Source organism: Pinus tabuliformis, chromosome 8 (genome assembly GCF_031772625.1).
Source record: "Pinus tabuliformis cultivar Carrire ecotype Pingquan chromosome 8, CPIR1, whole genome shotgun sequence".
NCBI lineage: Eukaryota > Viridiplantae > Streptophyta > Pinopsida > Pinales > Pinaceae > Pinus > Pinus tabuliformis.
In genome coordinates, this window is record NC_142294.1 from 1,046,865,523 (window position 1) to 1,046,885,894 (window position 20,372).

The window sequence follows — 20,372 nt, forward strand, 5'->3', positions numbered from 1 at the left end:
AAGAAGGGAGATCAATGATTTTGATAATAGTTTATTTTTTTGAGGTTTTTGCAGCTAAAGCAACAGTATGGAAACATCAGGGTTGATGTATGAAGACAGGTTGGATAGGGATGGAAATTTCAATCCATGGAAGGACAAGATTTCTATTATTCTCAAGACAAATGGCTTGTGAGAGTTTGCAACCACAAATATCTAGGTTCCTATGGACGCCACATAAGTAGTGGAGCATAGGTTGAAGGAAGTGAGAACTAGAGGCATTATTTTGGACGGAGTGAAGGATCATGTGATCCCTCACATAACAAAAAAGGATTCAACACATAAGATGTGGACGGACTTGATCAGCCTATAGCATAGTAGTAACCAGAATAGAAAGATGGTGTTAAGAGAGAAGGTAAACACCATTTGCATGAACAAATTTGATATTGTGACTTCTTATCTCATCGGGATTCAACAATTTCATGATGAAATATCATTTATGGGGGAAGTTATGGATGATTCAAAGCTTGTAAAAGTATCTTTGAAGGGTTGTTCAAAGCAATGGACCACTTTTATGGAGGAGATCATTTCTAGGCAGAAGCTTTTAGACTAGAACATGTCATGGGATGACATTACTTAGAAGGAGATCTCAAAATTTTAATGACTGGTGGGCAATCCAAGAGTGGAGATGAGGAGAACCTTGCTCTTTTTGGGCAAGTGAAGAAAGGCAAGGGAAGATCCCCATAGAACTAGGGTGGAGAAGAACCTTTGCAAGGGAAAAAAGGACATGGGAAAAGTTAAATTATTTACATGTCACAAGTTTCGTCATTATGCCAAACGAAGTCCCAACAAAAAGAAAGGAATAGGGAAAAATTCTCCAATATCAGCAATGTTGATGGATGAGTTTTTTTAGAAGTTTGAAAATGATTTTTCATAGTATCTTGTTTTTCTAGCACCATCACTCATGGTGTATGGTTTGTGGATAATGGATTTTCTCATCATATGAAGCGATCTTGAGACTTACCAGCTTCTCCAAGGAGCACCAAGATATCCATGTAGGGATGGAGATAACCAGGATATGAAATGGAGGGTATTGACAGCATAAAGTTCCAGTTGGACTTAGTGATTGCTATGAAATTTAAGGAGGTGTTATATGTACTTTAGTTGGAGAAGAACTTCTCTTTGCATTAACCATGGTGGATAGGGGACTTGAGGTCGAATTCTTGGGAGACGAAGTTTCTGTGTGGCCTAGTGGAGAAAATCCCAATGTGAGGCATGTGATAGGGAATAGGGAGATCGTTCAATATATGTTGAGAGGATAACTTGTGAAGGTCATGGCACATGACAATGACAACTAGATTGAGATTTGGCATAGGAGGATGGGACATCTATACTACAAGGTTTTACCATTGTTCAAGAGATTGTCACTGGTTTTTTAGAGATTAGGGTGGGATAGGAGGGTGTGTGTAAAGGATGTGCACTTGATAAGAATTCTAAGCTAGTCTTCCTCATAGTGAGACTAGGTCTAAGAAAGTATTAAAATTGGTGCATTCAAATATATGTGGTACTATGCCAGTGGAGTCAATCACATGGTTTAGTTACTTTGTGACCTTCTTATATGACTAATCCAAGAATGCATGGATCTACTTCTTGAAGGCGAAGTATGAGGTCTTTTAAGAGTGAGTTGGTGGATCCCGCTTTGTACAAGATACTTATTGGGCTCTTGATGTATCTGGTCAATACCAGACCATATATATTATTTGTAGTGAACACACTTAAGAAATCTATGGTGGAGCCGAGGAAGGTTCATTGGGTGGCAACGAAGCATGTATTGAGGTACCTTCATGGTACAATGGATTTTTGAATAAGGTATATCAAAGTTAGTGGAGTACAATTGTAGGTGTATATAAATTCTAATTAGGAAGGGAGTGTAGTGGACAATAAATATACTTTTGGGTTTTGTTTTAGCTTGGGGTCAACAATGATCTCATGGTTCAATAGAAAGAAACATTCAATGACACTTAGCTTAGTAGAGGCAGAGAACATGGCAATGATTCTAGCAAGTTGTGAGGCCATCTGGCTTTGCAAGATGCTCATAAGTTTATTTAATCTCGAGATGGGACCTATTGTGATACACTATGATACATTAGAGAAATTTTGAGGTATAAAATGGACCTCCTAAGGAATAGTATAAAATAATAGTGGAAATAACAAAATAAGATTAGATTACATCATCATTTTTTTTTAGGGAAAAGAGAAAAAACTAATTTTTCAAGTGGTATTTTCAACTTATCTCCCTACGATTTTACTCAAAATTTGAGTGGAAGCACTCACTAGATGCGAAATTTAATTCCACTTTCAAGGAGTACCCATGTTGCATACTTTCAATGGACCCTTCTATATGAAAAATGAGAAATACATGAAAAAACGTGATCGCAATCATGTTTTTCATGTATTTTTCATTTTTTGTGTAGCAAGGTCCATCAAACACATGCAACATGGGTACTCCTTGGATGAGGAATTAAATTCCACATCCAACGAGTACTCCCACTCGAAATTTGAGTAAAACCATAGGGAGATAAGTTGAAAAAGTAATTTTTTTATTTTTTTACTCCAAAAATGGTGAATCATTCCCCATGGTTGACATCATCATCTTGAATACTATTGGTTCTTATAAATTTGATTTTGGTTGTACATTTTTGTTTTGAGGCCCATTCTTTACCTCGAAATTTCTCTAATGATCAAAGGTGCATCAAACTTTCAAAGAATCTAGTGTTTCATGATAAGTCCAAGCAAATAGAAATCATGTATCACTTCATTAGAGACACAATCCAGAGAGGTGTTATGAGATTGTAGTACATACCTATAGGGGAGCAAGTTTCATATATTCTCACTAAGCTTCTAGTGAAGTGGAAGTTCATGTTTTACGAGGACAAGTTGGGGTGGTGGTGAATCCGTTCCTAGCTAGGAGAGAGTGTTGATTTATGTAGCTATGGAAGTTCTTATTCTAGTTTTGTGTCTTAACATGCAATATGCAAGATGTAAGTGATTTTTTATTTCTTTCTTGAGTTTAACTTAGGAAAAGTTTAATAATTAATTATTCAGAACTATTAGACCTAAGTCTAATGATAAGTAAGTTACTTTATTTAGGTGACTTAGACAGTATAATATCAACTGTTTATCTCAAGTGATCTTAGGATTTAATTCTAGCCATTGAAAACTTAAGAGATTAGGCTGAGGGATTTGGCCTAATAAAATCATTAAGTAAGCCTAATGATGAGGTGAAAGATATCATTATTTCAGTTGAGCACTTGAGCAAGAGATTTTTCCAAGAGGTTGGCTCGACTTGACTAAGGATAGAGAGAGGAATTCAGAGGGTTCATTTGGAGAGGGAGGGAGACTAACATAACAAGAACTAGAGTGGTTTGTTTGTAGTGGCTCACACATGTGGATAAGAGGAGGTCACGACCCACATGTGCAGTTGAAAGGAGGTTGCGGCTCACATGTGTGGTTGGGAGGCCCTAGCTAACACATGTGACTGAGAGGAGGTCATGGCTCACGACAGAGGGAGGCCACAACTCACACATATGGATGAGATAATTCATACAATAGCGTAGGGTCCGAGTTTGGGAAACAAGCAATTTTTCCCAATAGAGGATCGAGTTTTGAGTGGATTTTTTCCCTTGGGAATTGTGGCACAAGTTTCCCAAACAACTAATAATTTCTCTGTGTATTTCTTTATGTGTCTTACCAAGTAGTTTCCATATTTAATAGAAGTGAAGGAAATTAGTTGTGGGTAAGTTTTATGTTGTTGTATGTCATTGATTTGTCATTTTTATTCCGTTACAAATTTATTTATTGGGTTAGAATATTAATGTATTTATTTTACTACATTTTTTAAATTGCATGTGAGAAATATTTTCTATGTTTTGCATTAATTTTTGAGATAAAATAGATCAAGGTTGATATTAGAAATCTAATTCCCAGTGCTCCCAACATGTGAACATTTATCCATGTTCCAAGTAATGAAGAGCTTAGGGTGCTAATTTGTAGCCATTGTGCATTATGGAAGCAATGGGTCTTCGAATTTGGCACCTTGACATTTTGAATTTTGTGGGCATTGATCCTTTGGTATGTGTGAATTTAGTTATTGGGCTATTTGTTTATGTTGTTTGTTTTTGTATCTTTAGTGGAATTTCTTATAGGGAATTAGTTATGGAGGAAGGACTAGTACCTAATGTTAGTTATGTTAGCTATTATAATAGGCTCTCCTTGAATTTCAGTTTCCATTCGATGGTTTCTCTAATTTCATTCTTGCATTTGCAAACTCCTTGACATGTGGCTCTTGAGAGTTTTAATGCAGCTAGTCTAACACCTAGGGACTACTTTGGGCTAACAAATTATGATGTCTAGAAAATGGGGGTTGTTGAGCAAGAGATCAACTACATCTAAAAGTTTAATTTTTGGTGATAATTTTTGTGACTTATTAGTCCAAGGAAGTTCATCAAGGTTTCTTTAAGTTGGAGTTATCTCATCTTTGATTATCATAGTGGAAATCTATTTGTGAAGGAGACTCTATTCTTGGTACTAATTATGTTTCTTGACTAGAATTAGAAACTATTAATATAGAGGAATTTGACTATACTCAATTGGGTCGAAAGAATACCTCATGTCTGGTCATTTATTAAGTCATATTTGTTTGATGAGGTGCCCAACATAGAGAGATAACATGGAATTTAGGAGAATCTTGCAAAGCCATGAGGCATGTATACAATTCAATAGGAGTACCCTATTTTTAATATCATTAAATGTAAATGAAATCGAGCATTATTGCATATCCTAATGCACCAACATTATGAATATCTTGGTTCATTTGAAGCATAAGATAACCATTTTAGAAGTGTATTGAAACATGGTAAGGAATTCAGTATTAAATCTCTGGAAGGACGGCTTGTTTATAGCTTCCAACAATTGGGCATGTTACAACTCAACATAGGAAGAATTTAAAGGGAAAGAAATAGTCCATCAATTTGAGAAGCCAACAAACATAACTCTTCTCTCTTTGATATTATTTAAGATGAAACAAACAATAAGATGTCATTATAATTCTAGAAGTTTTTATCAAACAGAAAAGAAGTAAAAACATATAGAATGCTTTTCATATAGTTGGCTTTGAATTACTCTTTGTAATAGTAGAAAACTACCTAATTTTCCTTTTTTTGAATCACTAAATAGACTTATGTAACCATTGTTAGTTTTGCTTTATCCCTCTTATTACTAGTATTTGCACCAAATGTTGCAAAAGAAACGCTGTAAGGCATAAATTGAGGAACAATCACTACATGGGAATGGGAAAATCTAAATGAGATGCAAATATGTAGTACAAAATGAAATTCTAACGCTGTATAAATAGAAGTTGATTTAGGGTGCCTCACACTATTTTTTATTAATTATTGAATTAATATTGCATAAAAATCTCATAAAATTCAATCAACTTATAATTTAAGGCTCTGATCTAAATTTGACTTTGGGTCATTAACATGGTGACACTGTGTCTCAACTACTTAACCACTAAACCACAGGCCAACAAAGGAAAGACTGCAAAATGTTACAGGCATTACCATAGTAAACCCAATGACTCTACACACAAGAACTTTTGGGGGAGGGTGTTATTGGAATTAATAAATGGCATAACAGGAGCAGAACCCTTGTCTTGCTTCCAATCCTCGTTTACAAAAGAAAGCTCATTCTGAATGATATATCTTAGGTTTGGATCGGAAGGCAGAGCTGAAGCCTCTGATAAAAAAGAGCGACATTTTTCCTTCACTTCATTAAAGCGACTATAAGTGGGAGTGGGAATATAATTTTTGTTAGTTTTGAAGGTAGATGGAGCATCGAATTCTAGTAATTTGTAAGGGGATGAACTAGCCTCACTGCAGTTGTTGTGGTCTAAAGTGGTTGTTAGCTATTTTTGTGGTTGATGTGAGTAGTTTTGTGAGTGTGGCCTCAATGCAGAGTGTTCTTTGTCTTCTATGCTTCTATTGCATTGTCTATAAACTCATTCTAGCGAAAATTAGGCTGGCTAGGAATTTAATGCAGGCCCTGCTCTACCAATGAGCTACCTGCCCTTTTGATGATGGGCATCTTTACCGATTTGATATCAAGGTGTGAATTGGTACCTCCAGCGTTCCATTGGGTTAATGACAAATGGTGTAGTAGCACATAGGTAACTTATGCAGTGACGTTTCGGGGGAGCAGTTCAAGTTCCGTTGATATTCACCTTCTTTTGCTAGCTAAAAATGTGTTTTAGGTATGGTTACTCAAGGTTGAAGTTATGATAATGAGAAAGATCAAGGCCTAGGTTTTGGGCCGAGTTATTTGTATGTTTAATCTGCTACACGTGCCTCTGGTTAGAGTTCCTTCTTGAATACTTACTTGAGTTGGTGGAACTCGGAGTTCATAACACTTTCCAGCTTATTTCAAAATTCATTCCATATTTTCATGCAGCATTGCCTCAAAGTTTCCATGGCGGAATGGATGTCGGCACTAGTTGCCTTTTCTCCAGACCAATCCCGGTTCAATTATGCAAGTACTCTTCTTAATAGCATACGCTGTGTTGGGTGCCAAATTATACATTTCTGTTATTGAAATTCAACTCGAGAATATGGTAATATGGTCATATGGTCATATGTTTATTGTGTTTTCTATTTTCCAGTTTTGGTCTACCAATCATGTACACGAGCTTTGTACGTTTAGGAACATTTGAAATCTTCTCAGAATTGATGGAAACAATAGATGTTACTATGGAAAAATCAGATGAGTCCAAATTAATATCACATGGATCTTTTGATGAACTAGTAGTTGTACCTAAGCTAACCTTAACTGACAACACCTACAAGTCATTACAAACTCCCGTGTTTTATGATGCTAAAAAATAACTTATAGCCTTATCTGTTACAAAAATGGTTCTCCACCAACAAAAGGAGCATTCTACATCTGCAAGTGAATGGATTTATTTGGATTTCCATCACTCACAGGGAGGGGAATGCAAAAATCATAGTTGTTTTTCTCTTTAGAAAAATATACAAGATGAAGACAACTACAAATTGATTAATTTTACAGATCCTTCTTTGAAAGTGACTTCAACTTTTTTGAATATAATGGAGTATTTTGATAAGCACCAGGATAATCAACCTGAAAATAATGTTCTAGCGCTCTCCGAAAGTGTTGGTATATTAGATATTCCAAGGTTCAAGTCTGAGACTGTTCTGGGTGGGGTACCTCACAACATTGACATGAAAACACAGGATAATCTGCAAAATGCACTTCAGTCAAGAACTAAGAAGGTCTCTTTATTGTTCAACTCTATGTTTGTATCCAGTGATCTGTCATTTTACTTGAATGTGAAAAGAAGTTTTGTAAGATGTGGAGATCCTTCAACAAAAGAAACAAGTAGCATGCAAAATTATTTGCATACCGATCTCAATGAATTCTCAAATACTATTTCATCCGATTTTTATTGTCAAAAGAACATGATACAACTTCATCATATTGAGATGTCCAAATCTGTCATAGACATTATTGATTGCATTCGAACGGATTCTGAAATGGTTTATGAGTTAGATAATGAGCTAAAAAGAATAGTACATACATTTCTAGACCTGAAAAAGCTTTGTATTCCACATGTTAATCAGGTAGATCTAATGAGTTTGATCAAGGACAGGATTTCCCAAATAGGTTCCTTGAAATATGATACAACTTTGAGAGGACTAGGCACTATGCATATATTATAGAAGACAACTTTTGATGTTTGTTTCTAAGTGTTCAGGTAGCATATATGTATTTGATAGAGTTGGTTCAAAGCATAGAGTTTTTGGAAGATTCTATAAAACTGCCCTATTCTTTGCTTAAATATGCCTTTCTTGACCATCAATAAGCACTTTGGATGTAACAGCACTTTGGAGGAGAGTCTACCATGGACTTCATTACCATTTTCTTATACATTTGGTTAGATGTACCTAATTTGTTTAACGCATATATAATTTTTTCTGAGTTCCAATATGATGCTCACTAAAAAAAAAGATAAATCTGATGCAGCCTTGCACCAATAAGTATCTGATGTAGCCTTGCACCAATAAGTAAATGGTGTAACGTTTCAATTTAAAACAGCCGCATTGGTCCACAGTAAAAAAGCCTTCAAGGGCCATCCATTTCCTCCAACTGGCTACCTCGAACATCTTATCAAGTGATATGATACAACCTTGGCTTTTACACCAACAGGTGTAACGATGTAATTATTTAGTTAAAACAGTAGAACTTGTGCACAGTAAGACAATAATGAAGGGTTATCTACTTTCTCGAATTGGCTACACCATTTTTTTAGCTGTTGAAAATGCATCATATACCACATTAAAAATCAAAGAGATCTGGTGATTGCCAAAATATTTTGTAAAAAAAATACTTGTTTAGATTATAACAAGCAGATCATTGTTTACACAATGGATCACAAAAATTCCATTTGTAAGGGAATAATAATCTGTTAACTTGATCAAACAAGGGAAAGGGTACAAGGTCATAGAAAATGTGGATTCAAGCTGCTGCTGTAACGTTTTTGAGTAACCCACTTATTTTGATGATGTTTTTTGGTTTTGTCCAGATATTTTTCCATGAACAGGATAAAAAGTTGCTAAAGTATATTTTTTAAACATTTGTTAAATAAAATGTTATAGTACTCCATGCACCTGCCATGCACCTCAGTGTTTTAATACTAACTTGTAATTGGATGTAATAGGCTATAAATCAGAATTGGAAGACAAAAGGATAGTGTGTGAAAAAGGTGAAATACAGAAAACAAAAATAGACTTTCCTATCAGCCTCGTACCATGCCACAGAATGGACCTTACTGCAAATGGCCAAAGCCTCTAAGTCTGTGTTTCAGCGCATTGGACATTGGGATTTTTATCTCCCCTTGCACGCAGTTATGATATATAAGGGGGCTTCTATCTTTATTGCAATTAACATGCTGACTCTGTTCCATCTGCATCTATGTTCCAGATTTATTTGCTTTTTAATCAGGCCATCAATAGGGGCTTATAAATTTTCATGCATTGTTGCCAGAAGGACAGTTGCTATTGCAGTATAACTCTCATGCTAGATGGCCAACTTTCTTCTTTATCTATCCATATCTAGTTATCAAAAACATGGATTTCGAGTGCCTACTTTAATGAAGTCTCCACTAGTGGATGAGTCACACTGTCTGTACAACATTCTTGAAGGAAATCGGATGAGAAATGGAAAGAGGACCTTAAGTAGTGCAAGAGAAATGCAATGGTATTTTTTATTCCTAAGCCTATCCAGACAATGAATAATGCAGTGTGGAGAATGTGATTCCAACCTTCCCGATGATCTTTCGTATAGAATTCCTAATTATTGTGAATTGCAAGTGTTTTCCAGACAGGAATAGCTTGTAAAAGATAAAATTCCATCACACAGTCAAGGAAACTCATCTGGTAGTGGTCCAAAGTACCTTCACAAAGGCCCTGGTACTTCATGAATTTAGATGATGCATCTAGGTTTGGATGTGATCATGTTCTAGCAAAATGTTACAATTTGTTTTAAAAATTTAAACCAAAACAAAAATCTTGCATTTCATTCAGAAGTACAACTCACTTGCCCAAGGGAAGCAGTTAGAAAGTTTAAGGAGGTCAACTTCCAGTATGTAAAGAGATAAGGAAATATGGTAGCAGACCTATTGGTTAATATTGCAATAGAGGATGAATAGAAGGATCGGACCTAAACACAAATTCACTGAACTTAGCTGAAGGGGAGTGGACGTCAAGCTTCAAAAATTGGTCCAATCAAATTGCAATGATCTTTAGGAAGTATTTTATCTAAAGTTCATTTGTCTTGTTTCAATCCCCTAATTTCAGAGGCATTTCAGAGGCCCAGTATTCCCCAACATTATTATGGGTTACAGTCCAATCATGTAAGCTTTTTTAGAAGGACCTGTTTTAATTTGAGAATTTATTAGAGAGATACCACATAGAATTCCAAGGTTGAAAATAGATCAGCTTAATAATTTCAAAGGGTGGAAAAAGCCATGCAAGGCTATAAATTTAATAAGAATACTCCTGGCCATCTCAAAGAGGGAGAAATATTGTTGCGCAGGAATTGTAAAGCCATGAGGAGGAATTTAGAAGGACCTGTTTTAATTTGAGAATTTATGAGAGAGATACCACATAGAATTCCAAGGTCGAAAGTAGATCAGCTTCATAATTTCAAAGGGTGGAAAAAGCCATGCAAGGCTATAAATTTAATAAGAATACTCCTGGCCAGCTCAAAGAGGGAGAAATCTTGTTGCGCAGGAATTGTAAATTGTTCAACTCTATGTTTGTATCCAGTGATCTGTCATTTTACTTGAATGTGAAAAGAAGTTTTGTAAGATGTGGATATCCTTCAGCAAAAGAAACAAGTAGCATGCAAAATTGTTTGCATACCGATCTCAATGAATTCTCAAATACTATTTCATCTGTTTTTTATTGTCAAAAGAACATAATACAACTTCATCATATTGAGAGCTGCACGATGTAGGTGCGTTGTTGATCCTCACTAGAGGGGCTGGCCTATTTATTAGGCAGACATTACAGAATGTTAACTCATCTGCATGTAACTTTTTTACTCCTTATAAAAAAGTTCGTTTTTTTCTTTGGAAAAAAAAAAAAAACTTCATCATATTGAGATGTCCAAATCTGTCATAAACATTATTGATTGCATTTGAACGGATTCTGAAAAGGTTTATGAGTTAGATAATGAGCTAAAAAGAATAGTACATACATTTCCAGACCTGAAAAAGCTTTGTATTCTACATGTTAATCAGGTAGATCTAATGAGTTTGATCAAAGACAGGGTTTCCCAAGTAGGTTCCTTGAAATATGATACAACTTTGAGAGGACTAGGCACTATGCATATATTATAGAAGACAACTTTTGATGTTTGTTTCTAAGTGTTCAAGTAGCATATCTGTATTTGATAGAGTTGGTTCAAAGCATAGAGTTTTTGGAAGATTCTATAACACTGCCCTATTCTTTGCTTAAATATGCCTTTCTTGACCATCAATAAGCACTTTGGATGTAACAGCGCCAAAACAGAGAACTTTTGGAGGAGAGTCTACCATGGACTTCATTTCCATTTTCTTATACATTTGGTTAGATGTACCTAATTTGTTTAACGCATATATAATTTTTTCTGAGTTCCAATATGATGCTCACTAAAAACAAACAAATAAATCTGATGCAGCCTTGCACCAATAAGTAAACAGTGTAACGTTTCAATTTAAAACAACAGCATTGGTCCACAGTAAAAAAGCCTTCAAGAGCCATCCATTTCCTCCAACTAGCTACCTCGAACATCTTATCAAGTGATATGATACAACCTTGGCTTTTACACCAACAGGTATAACGATGTAATCGTTCAGTTAAAACAGCAGAACTTGTGCACAGTAAGACAGTAATGAAGGGTTATCTACTTTCTCGAATTGGCTACACCATTTTTTTAGCTGTTGAAAATGCATCATATACCACATTAAAAATCAAAGAGATCTGGTGATTGACAAAATATTTTGTAAAAAAATTACTTGTTTAGATTATAACAAGCAGATCATTGTTTACACAATGGATCACCAAAAGTCCATTTGTAAGGGAATAATAATCCGTTAACTTGTTCAAACAAGGGAAAGGGTACAGGGTCGTAGAAGATGTGGATTCAAGCTGTTGCTGTAACATTTTTGAGTAACCCACTTATTTTGATGATGTTTCTTGGTTTTGTCCAGATATTTTTCCATGAACAGGATAAAAAGTTGCTATAGTATTTTTTTAAAACATTTGTTAAATAAAATGCTATAGTACTCCATGCACCTCAGTTTTTTAAAACTAACTTGTACTTGGATGTAACAGGCTGTAAATCAAAATTGGAAGACAAAAGGATAGTGTGTGAAAAAGTTGAAATACAGAAAACAAAAATAGAAGTAAATTAATTTTTCACATCATATGTAAAAGAAATTATATTCAGATCTAAATGAAACATCCAGCTCCCCCATAAACTTTATGTAATGGATGAGCTCATATACTCCCTATAATTAAAGGACAAGTAATGGTTTCTGTCATGGATGCCCCCCCATATAATTTAAAGGTTCTCCCATTGAGATTTCCGCAAATGGATGGGCTCTCAAACACTCTGCCATTAAAAGACAAGCAAACCATTTATATTAAAAATAAGATTATATGAGTCAAAAAAATACTTATTAGGATAACAGTGATGTGGTACTTATTAGGATAAAAGCCAGGCAAACCATTTATATTAAAAATAATGTCGTATTGAAGAGACTATATCGAAGCAAGCTCTGCTCTGGCTCTTGCTTGTTATTCCAGATGAAGCAGCCTTCAACAGGATGAATCATCTGCTTTAGCATCCAACATGAATTGTTTATAGGTATTGACTGGACAACTTTCCTTCCTTCACAATATAATTCTGTGAAGGGAAATATTTGTGAGCCAACTTCATGCATCAATAGCCACAAAGGACTAAAGCACTGACTTCACTCTATTTTAGATTTTGTTTATTTCAAAACTACTAACCTATAAAATCAATAAGATGGAATGAGCTTCATGCTAATCTTTTATCATTCATTCCTACATAATGCTTTGAACCATCATTGGTCTTAGGAATGTATTTGAGAGTCCAATATTTGATGCATTGTTTTATTTGAGAGAAGCGAGCTCTTCTCTGGCTCTTGCTTGTTATTCCAGATAAAGTAGCCTTCAATAAGATGAATCATCTGCTTTAGCATCCAACATGAATTGTTTATAGGTATTGACTGGCCAGCTTTCTTTCCTTCACAATATAATTGTATGAAGGAAAATCTTCTCCCTTGAAGTATCTGTCTAGAATATCCTGCATTCCAGCTACATACATTATCTGAAGTAGAGATTTTATGAACAATTAGTCAAAAAACTCTCAAGAATATCTCTGTACTTTTTATGATTCCTATTTTCTGCTTCCAAAGATGACAAAAATGATGAATTAATGACAGCATTAAAACTTTGTGCAATGGACCATGATGCAATATAATTGACTTTTTGAATTATTTATGAGGTACGTTTGTCAATCAAAGAAATTGCTAGAAACAAAGGGGTGAAATTGGATGAAATATGACACCTAGCCATCTATTGTAGTCCCAGAGATATGGGGAGTCATAGCATGGTTTGGCATGGAGCACCATGGATGATCTTTTGGAGCAGGTTGAGCAAACCAAGAGTTAGCAATGTACCTGTTTCCATCACTACAATTGGCAGTTAGCAATGTGACTGTTTCCATCACTGCAATTGGCAAGGTAACTTTTTATAACAAACAGGAACATAGTTTAGAAATTTAGAACACAGAAGAATGATTCATTGTCTTTTAATTGCCTCCAAGAATGACAAAAAGACTGCCAAAGCAGAAAAATACAGTTACATTGTTTTATTAGCAACATATCATCATGCTCTTTCTGAATCTGAGATAAATGTTTGATGATGGGACTTGTATGTCCATTATTGACATTGGGAAGTAAGAATTACATGGTGTTCTACCTCCTTTCACATGGTCTAATATAGAACCTAGAAGTCCACAAATGAAGTGGAAGCCCATTTACCAGAGATTTACCCAAATACTATATATTCACCAAATCAGACAAACAATGACTTGAGTATGGCTATAATCAAGAGAAGCTTCAATAATGCTTTCCCACATAATGCTTTCCTCAATAATGCTTTGTCTTCAGAAAATCTTCGTCCATGACTCTAGTCATTAATTAGGATTTTCAATTCATGTATATTCAAATTAGAGCCAACTTTAATCAACCATCTAAGCATGCAAACATTGGCATAAAAAAGAAGACGAGCTTCTGCCAAAGAAAAGGAGATCTTGAAGCATACAAGTCATTATTATCTCAAAGCTGCTTGTGACTCAACAATAACAGACTTCTGGGCCCCAAGGGTTAGACTGAGAGGACAAAGCTCAGGGGGTTAATGCTCCCGCCTCAATTTGAATTCACAGACTTAACTGTTCTGTGTGGTTGGGCCTCTCCATGGGACCTAGGGTTTATAGTGGCAGCCCAATGGACTCAAACCCATGCCTAGCGGGTATGAATCCACTCAGTTATTGATTCCCTTAATAGAAATAAAAACAACAGACTTTCCTGCAAGCCTTGTACCATGCCACAGAATGGGCCTTACTGCAAATGGCCAAAGCCTCTAAGTCTGTGTTTCAGCGCATTGGACATTCGGATTTTTCACTCCCGTTGCACGCAGCTATGATATATAAGGGGGCTTCTATCTTTATTGCGATTAACATGTTGACTCTGTTCCATCTGCATCTATGTTCCAGATTTATTTGCTTTTTAATCAAGCCATCAATAGGGGCTTATAAATTTTCATTCATTGTTGCCAGCAGGACAATTGCAATTGCAGTATAGTTCTCATGCTAGATGGCCAACTTTCTTCTTTATCTATCCATATCTAGTTATCAAAAACACGGATTTTGAGTGCCTACTTTAATGAAGTCTCCACCAGTGGATGAGTCACACTGTCTGTACAACATTCTTGAAGGCAATCGGATGAGAAATGGAAAGAGGACCTTAAGTAGTGCAAGAGCAATGCTGATCCAAGTGGATATTGGTGGCCACCCGCTAATTCCACTTGTATCCCCTCTAATGCTTCTTTCAGTTTTTTCATTTTCCTTAATTATAGCACAGTTTACTATTTTTAGCAGTTTTTCGGGTCCTAAACTTCTGAAGCCGTTTTGAGGCCCTAAACGACGCTTTTTGGGAAATCTACCACCAGCGATTTTTCTTTCTAAAAATCGCCTTTTCAGTCGTATTCCTCAGAGAGATCTTTCCAACAGGCTATCATGCACGTCAAACGGAAATAATACGACCAATTCGCGACCCCGGGAAGTTGATGTACCAACTTACCCAAAAACGGGGCCCACAATTTGGCGTTTCATCTTCTAGGGTTAGGTTTTGGAATGTGAAGGGTTTTCCATTGTTTCTAAACAATAAATAGGCCTTCGAGCCTCATTGTAACACAGTTCAGAGGCATGTAGCCACACATCTCTTCTTAGAGATAAGCTACCATCGCCCTAGTTGGTTTATTTCCATTTCTGGTTGTAAGCATATTTCAGTATTTTCCATTAATGAAATGAAGTATTATTTCCGCTGCATCTTTGTGTATATGGTTATCTCTGTAATTTGTTGTGTTCCTGTTTAAGTCTGGATCAGTGTGGCCGAATTCCGGGTCGCTTTTGTAGAGCAGTGGCCAATCAGAAGTCTCGTGCCCACAAGAGTTGAGCACGGTGGTTAATGCCATGATCGGTGGTCGACTGAGGCAATCTGCAACATTATTAGTGTTGCCCTTCTTATACTTGATATTCAAATGGAACTGTTGCAGGTATGTGGACCACTTCTGATGGCGATCATTCTGCAATTTCCCTTGGGTCTGTATGAACTGCAGGGGTCGGTGGTCTTTGTGGATGACCGTTTCCTTCCCCAAAATGTAATGCTTCCATTGTCGACAGGCCTGCACAATGGAATACATCTATTTATCATAAGTGGGATACTTCCAGACTGTGTCTGAAAGTGTTTCACTGTGATATGCCACTGGATGCCTGTGTTGAGTAAGGACTGGCCCAATAGCATAGTCAGAGGCATCTGTCTCGACCTCAAATGGTTGTTTTAAATCTAGTAACGTGAGCACTGGTGCCGTGCAGAGGCGATCTTTCAACTCTATGAATGCCTTCTGTTGAGATTCAGACGAAAAGAATTTTTCCTTCGCTCCTCCCTTGGTGACTTGACTCAAAGGCCAAGTGATATGAGAAAACCCCAACACGAACCTGCGGTAGAAGTTGGCAAGACCTAGAAAGCTGCGGAGCTCTGTCAGAGTGGTTTGAGATGGCCAATCCCGAATGACTTTGATCTTGGCTGGATCCACATGCACCCCCTGTTCATCAATAATTTATCCCAGATACTGAACCTGGATCATGCCAAAAGTTCATTTCTCCAAATTGGCACATAGCTTGTGTTGCCGCAGTGTTTGGAGAACCTGCCGGATGTGGTGGAGGTGCTCTTCCCAACTCTGGCTGAAGATCAGAATGTCATCCAAGTATACCACTACAAATGAGTTGGTGAATGGCCGCAAGATGTCATCCATTAGCCTCATGAAGGTTGCAAGAGCATTCGTCAACCCGAAAGGCATAACCAACCATTCGAAAAGGTCCTCCTTGGCATTGAAGGCAGTCTTCCACACATCAGAGGATTCGATTGGTACGTGGTGATATCCTGACTTCAGATCAATCTTGCTGAAATATTTTGCCCCCTTTAGTTGGTCCAGAAGGTCATCAATCCGCGGGATCGGGTACCTATTACGGACAGTGATCTTGTTCAGCGCCCGATAGTCAATATAGAGTCTCCAAGTCCCATCCTTCTTCTGTACCAACACAATTGGGCTCCCGCAAGGCGATGAACTCAGACGGATGTGGCCTTTCTGCAACAGCTCCTAAATCTACCTCTTGATTTCATCGTTCTCCAGAACGGAGCGCCGATAAATTGGTCCATTGGGTAGCGGCGCACGTGGGGTCAGATCGATGGAGTGCTTGACCTGACAGTGTAGAGGAACCCCTACGGGGGAGGTGAAGATGTCCTTGTACTCCTCCACGACCTTGTCCATCTGTAGTTGTCGTGCAAAGGGGCCCTGTCTGGAGCTTGTGGCCACCGTCTTCTTCTTTCCTTGAGGGCGTATCATCAGGAAAACAAATTTTCCAATTTTGGAAATGAGCTTACTGCATTTTTTTGCAGTAATCAAAGAGATGGCCGCAGGCGGTGCTACCTCTAGTATTCTATACAACTGATTTCCCAATGTAATAATAACAGCACGGGGCCTTGATTCATACACAACATGTCGCTTCCACAAGTATGGTTGTCCTAATAATACATCACAAACTTCAAGCGGAGCAATGTCACACAATACCTCATCTGTGAAGGGCTTGATGTTGTATGGAAGGCGACACTGTTGGCTCACGCGAAGATCCCGTCCTTGGTGCAGCCACCCGATGGTGGACGGTTGTGGATGTGTTATGGTCGGTAAGCCCAACCGCTTCACGCCCTCTGCCGAAATGAGGTTCTTTTGGCTCCCGCTATCGACAATGAACTGTAGCGGGGAGCCCCTTACCCACATCTAGGAGTGGAAGAGACGCTCCTCCTCCTCTGGATGTTCAAGTTCATTTCCAGGATCTTGGCAGTGGCAACAGTGGCGTTGGGATCTGCATCAATGATCTGCTTCCCTTTGGCATTCCCCTTGTCGGGTTCTGACTCAGAGTCGAAACATGCATCTGATTCTGAAACCTTTAGCTCAGCCACCAGTGACTGCTTGGCCCGACACTCACTTGTGTTGTGAGTGGAGCTCTTATGGAACTCACACCATTTTCTCGTGTCCTTTTTCAGCTTTGCGGCACTGTTCTTTGCTTGTAGCTTTGGCGGGTTGTCTTGGGCTGCCCCGCCTTGGCTTTGTCCTTTGTTCTGTGGTTTAGGGGCACCTTTCCCTTGCTTTGGATTCGCAGATCCAAAGTCTCGCTTCTTTTGTTTAAACTTCTGCTCGATCTTGACGGCATATCGATATGCTATGCCGAGCGATGAGATGTTCAGGAATTCCATTTCTTCCTGGATGTACTTGTGTAGGCAGCCGTGGTATTTGAGTATCAAATGCTGCTCCGAATCCTTGATACCCAACTTCGTGCAAAGGGTATGGAAAAGATTGGTGAACTCTGGCACATCTTGATCCCTTCCCTGCCGCAACGTGGTCCACTTTATGTATTCGACCTCATAGCTTCCAACAGGGTAGTATTGCTCCTTAATGGCATCCCGGAATGAATTCCACTGATCCAGACTTAAATAGGAACGCAACAAATTATAGAGATAACCATATACACAAAGATGCAGCAGAAATACTACTTCATTTCATTAATGGAAAATACTGAAATATGCTTACAACCAGAAATGGAAATAAACCAGCTAAGGCAATGGTAGCTTATCTCTTAGAAGAGATGTGTGGCTACATGCCTCTGAACTGTGTTACAATGAGGCTCGAAGGCCTATTTATTGTTGAGAAACAATGGAAAACCCTTCACATTCCAAAACCTAACCCTAGAAGATGAAACGCCAAATTGTGGGCCCCGTTTTTGGGTAAGTTGGTACATCAACTTCCCGAGGTCGCGAATTGGTCGTATTATCTCTGTTTGACACGCATGATAGCCCATTGGAAAGATCTCTCCGAGGACTACGACCGAAAAGATGATTTTTAGATAGAAAAATCGTTGGCGGTAGTTTTCCCAAAAAACGTCGTTTAGGGCCTCAAAACGGCTTCGGAAGTTTAGGACCCGAAAAACTCCTAAAAATAGTGAATTGTGTTATAATTAAGGAAACTAAAAAAACTGAAAGAAGCACTAGAGGGGATCCAAGTGGAATTAGCGGGTGGCCACCAATATCCACTTGGATCAAATGCAATGGTATTTTGTATTCCTAAGCCTATTCAGACAATGAATAATGCAGTGTGGAGAATGTGATTCCATTTTTTCTGATGATCTTTTGTATAGAATTCCTAATTATTTTGAATTGCAAGTGTTTTCCAGACAGGAATAGCTTGTAAAAGATAAAATTCCATCACACAGTCAAGGAAACTCATCTGGTAGTGGTCCAAAGTACCTTCACAAAGGCCCTGGTACTTCATGAATTTAGAGGATGCATCTAGGTTTGCATGTGATCATGTTCTAGCGAAATGTTACAATTTGTTTTAAAAATTTAAACCAAAACAAAAATCTTGCATTGCATTCAGAAGTACAACTCACTTGGCCAAGGGAAGCAGTTAGAAAGTTTAAGGAGGTCAGCTTCCAGTATGTAAAGAGATAAGGAAATATGGTAGCAGACCTATTGGCTAATATTGCAATAGAGGAGGAATAGAAGGATCAGACCTAAACACAAATTCACTGAACTTAGCTGAAGGGGAGTGGACGTCTAGCTTCAAAAATTGGTCCAATCAAATTGAAATGATCTTTAGGAAGTCTTTTATCTAAAGTTCATTTGTCTTGTTTCAATCCCCTAATTTCAGAGGCATTTTAGAGGCCCAGTATTCCCCGACATTACTATGGGTTACAGTCCAATCATGTAAACTTTTTTAGAAGGACCTGTTTTAATTTGAGAATTTATTAGAGAGATACCACATAGAATTCCAAGGTTGAAAGTAGATCAGCTTAATAATTTCAAAGGGTGGAAAAAGCCATGCAAGGCTATAAATTTAATAAGAATACTCCTGGCCAGCTCAAAGAGGGAGAAATCTTGTTGCGCAGGAATTGTAAAGCCATGAGGAGGAATTGTCATGAGAGCCAAGGAATTTGCTGAGAAGTGCAAATTGGTGGGGAGAAGAAATGCATATGTAAATGCCCAAATAATAGTAAAGCACAGAAGACACCAGAGGTAGGAAGGGACCCAAGAGAAGGATCAAATAGGGGACAAAGAGGAAGCACCAAAGGAGCAATCTATCTTTCCCAATTTTGGAGTATCAACGCAACATGGCCCGTCAAGAGAGGCTTGTGGAATAAACTTCTAGGTTCCAGGAGGAGAGATTCTCTAGAAAAATTAAGTAGGCAAGGCAAGCTGTTTAGGCAGCCTGGAGCTGTAAGACCTGGGACAGTCTAGGCCATAAAGAAATACCTTCTTGATGGTGCAGGATGAAACAGGAGGTGCAGTCTTTGGCTGGAAAGGGATTTGACCTGGAAGACAAGGAGAAAAGGAATGTGAATAAGTATTGTTCACAAAAAAAACTGAACCATGAAGGGGAATCGACGAAGCCAAACTGTTCCTAATCACTGTTACATGCAATGTGAAAATGGTAGGAAAGAGAACACGACTATGACAAAACATGGAGGATATTCACCATTTAAATAAATAAAAACCGAAGGGTTTGAAAACCCAGAGTTGTCGTCATACCCAGAATTCAAAGTTATAGAGAAACTAAAATTTGCGCATAAAATCGTATACTCCAAACAGTATATTGTCAGAATGTAGACAAGAAGACATATTTATTAAAATTCAGGCAGTATTGTAAACATTCGAATCCTGATTGACTAAGAAAATCGTAATACCCAGAGAAGGGGCAGGCCGAATGGCCACATTCATAAAAGTTATATGGCTGAGCTGACCAGAAAATCCATGTCTGATTTCGGCAGCATGATTCCAGAGCCAGCCGTGAAACCCTAACACCAAAATCTGGCAGACGAGAACCTAGCCACCGCAAGATAGGAAAAAAATAAGTGAG